The 3,356-nt window shown below is 32.2% G+C and overlaps 1 pseudogene; it reads left to right on the top strand.

Annotated features, from left to right (window-relative positions):
• On the top strand, window positions 1,976–2,878 carry LOC109126524 (annotated as a pseudogene).

Raw genomic sequence — 3,356 nt, 5'->3', positions numbered from 1 at the left:
TTCCATTGACTCTCTTGATTCCTTCATAGCCTTGTACAGCAGCTGAGATACACTTCTCAAAATAACTCATTAACAAGTATGAAATCCATTAAACATGTTAACATAACAAAAACTTCATAAGCTAAACCACCTAGAGACTAAACAGTCACATAGTTTCTTCCATGAACCTGTCCGTGAAATCCGTGATTCAAACCTGAAACAAAAATTTCAACAACCAGTTAGCAAATTCAAGATTCGAGAATCAAAGAATCTGTGACTTTGAAGAAGATCTAAAAACGAGAGGTTTTCTTGGTGAAGATCAATCTCAGAACCAGAATATAAATTATAGTCAAACGCCTTAAGGCTTAAGCTTACCTGCTAGACCATCAAGTCTATGAAACTTTAGTTAGCAGTCTGCAAAAAAAACTAAAATTATTCGTTCATTTTTAGGGTGTGCTGACCAGATACCCCACCCTGAGCTAAGACTCTATAAAGAACCAAAAGACTCCAAAAACACACTTTGACTCAATAAAAAAAAATAAGAGAGAACACAAACACTCAAAACCGATAAAAACACAATATATCAAAGCCTACTATACTTTTTTTTTCTTCACGATGTCGGTTATCCCTATATAATAAAACGGAAGTACACAACATTGTTTTGTAGACTATATAATTTTAATAAGTTGGTTACAAATAGGTTATAGATTAATTGGTTACAAGTTAAATAGTGGGTGCAACCTTAATTTATTTTTGGAAGATTTTATTACTAGAGCACATTGTTTCCAAAAATCTTAAAGAGAATATTCTAAAAAATCATTTGATGTCATCTAACTTACCATATTAATTTCCTTTATTAAATTATTCATCAAATAAAATCATTTGATATCTAACTTAACATATTAATTTGTTAATTATCATTATACTTCACCTCTCATTTTTATATATGAGTCTATTTGTGAAACAAATAAATTATCATATTATTTATTATAATTAAAAAATAGTTTTATTTTCGAACATACCATAAGTTGAATTTTTAAAAACATAAAAACAAATATAAATGATCCAATCTATAAAATATTCAAGTTTTAGTAATATTATTCTTTAAAAATAATATATATTGAATTAAAAATTTTACTGAGTAACGGGTCAAAATTTGAATATTTAAATTCAATTTCATACTTTTTTGTTGAACGTAATATAATATAATAAAATTTAAATAATTTATTTTGAAATATTTTTAAAATATTGAAACTTGATGTAAAAGTTATAAACTATAAATACTCTAAATCTATAAAATTATGTCTTATAATGACATTCAAGTCATAATGTAGAATATACATTGTTGAAATAACTTCACGTACGTACATAAACTAATACAACATATTAAAATTTTATTTTAAAATAGTAAATATACAAAATTTTGTATGCAATAAAATTTAATCAGTGTTATAGCACGGGTACTTATCTAGAATCATTAACAATATAAAACTTACAAAATAAGTGTCTTTTTCAAGTCATCATATTTAGCATATGATTTTATTACATAATATTTTATCCAAAAATTTTTTAAAAACAATCACATAAATTATATTTTATATAAAAATTACAAGATAGAAAAATGAATGTCAATCCGTGCTCTAGCACGGGTCTTCATCTAGTGCTCTTCCTATAAGGGTAATAAACATAATATTTATTTTGAGAGAAAATTGGATAAGATTTTGCAACAAATGATATGTGAGAAAAACAAAAATCAATTTTAGAACAGGCTAATCTAAATTCGAAAAGGAAATAAACAAAATCAAATAAATCCTAAAAGGATTAGGAATGGTACTAAAGCATTATATAAACATTGATAGGGCAACGTATTCTCTTCACAACTCATCATTCATTAACACAATACAACAAAACTCTCTCTCTCTCTCTCTCTCTCTCATTCAGCGAGTTCGAGATCTCACAATCCTTCTTCTTCCCTTGTCAATTTGTTCATCTAATCATGGCTACAACAATGAAAAAGATCTTCCTTTTCGTGCTGCTGGTGATAACAACCTTCACGGTTCTCTTTGGTTCTTGTTCGGCTACTGTCTACACCGTTGGGAACTCGGCTGGATGGATTGCCAAAGAAGGCTTATATTACGAATGGGCCAAGGAAAAGGTGTTTTACGTAGGAGACTCTTTTGTCTTCAAATACGATCCCTACGTCAACGACGTTACTCAAGTTTGGGGCGCTTTAGAAATAGAATTCTGCGAGAGTTCTTCTCCTAAAGCCGTCTACAGTACAGGACATGATGTTTGATGTGGTAACGTTCACGGAACCCGGAGATCACTACTTCATCAGCTCAAATCAAGCTCAATGCATACTTGGACAGAGGCTCGAAGTTCTTGTTGTTCATGACCCGTCACGTCCTATTCTTCCACCACCACCGAGCAAGATCCTTCCTTCTGGGGAAATATACAAGGTCGGTGACTCTAAAGCATGGAGCGTTCCTGAAGATAGGGACTACTATAACAAGTGGAGTGAGGATAAACTGTTTCATGTAGGAGATAGTCTACTTTTCGAATACGACAACGAAGTAAACGACGTCTTAGAGATCNCTTAGAGATCACCGGTGACCTTGAATTCATAACCTGCGACCCGAGTTCTCGCGTAGCCGTGCACAAGACGGGCCATGATCTCGTTACGCTCACCAAACCAGGAGTTCACTATTTCATTAGCTCAGAGACGGGTCACTGCGCGGCTGGGCTTAAGCTTCGAGTTGTGGTCGGACCATTACCCAAACCCGTTACTTTCACCAATTTTCCCAAGAAAGATGGATTTTTCAGCTATGGACCGCCTCACAAAGTGGTTAAGCACTTCCATACCCCAGCCCCATCACTAAAGTTTTCGTATTTGGTTTGAAATTGGTGGTTCTAATTTTGCAGACTCTGTTTTTCTTTTCCTTGTTTCCTTAAGACCCAAGTTTGTTTATTAGTTCTTGTTTTCAGTACCGATGTAATGTTTCAGATTTCTATTCATTATATAATACAATTTCAGTTTAGCTCTTCCAGTATTTTGTCTCGAGAGTCAAGAAGATCAAATAAAGGTTTTAAACCAAAGTCAAGAAGATCAAATAAAGTCAACCCCATCACTAAGCATCCGCTTTCTATTCATTAGCTAATTAGAGTTTCTTTAATAATTCTGTTGTTAATTTAACTTCTTTAATATTTTTTTTGTTTCCAATGTCGTTCGTAGAGTCGGTTCATTCAAAACAGTATTAAATAAAAATTTCAGATTCCTTAATCATAATTGAATACGAAAGAGGTCAGCCGCTAGCATCGGATAACTTACCATTCGTGGACATTATATTGGGGTATAACTACAATAAAAATAGGTTAAA

The sequence above is a fragment of the Camelina sativa genome, chromosome 2 (assembly GCF_000633955.1).
Source record: "Camelina sativa cultivar DH55 chromosome 2, Cs, whole genome shotgun sequence".
In the NCBI taxonomy this organism is placed as follows: Eukaryota; Viridiplantae; Streptophyta; class Magnoliopsida; order Brassicales; family Brassicaceae; genus Camelina; species Camelina sativa.
Note: the sequence above shows the minus strand (reverse complement) of the source record. Positions and strands in the feature narration are given on the sequence as shown.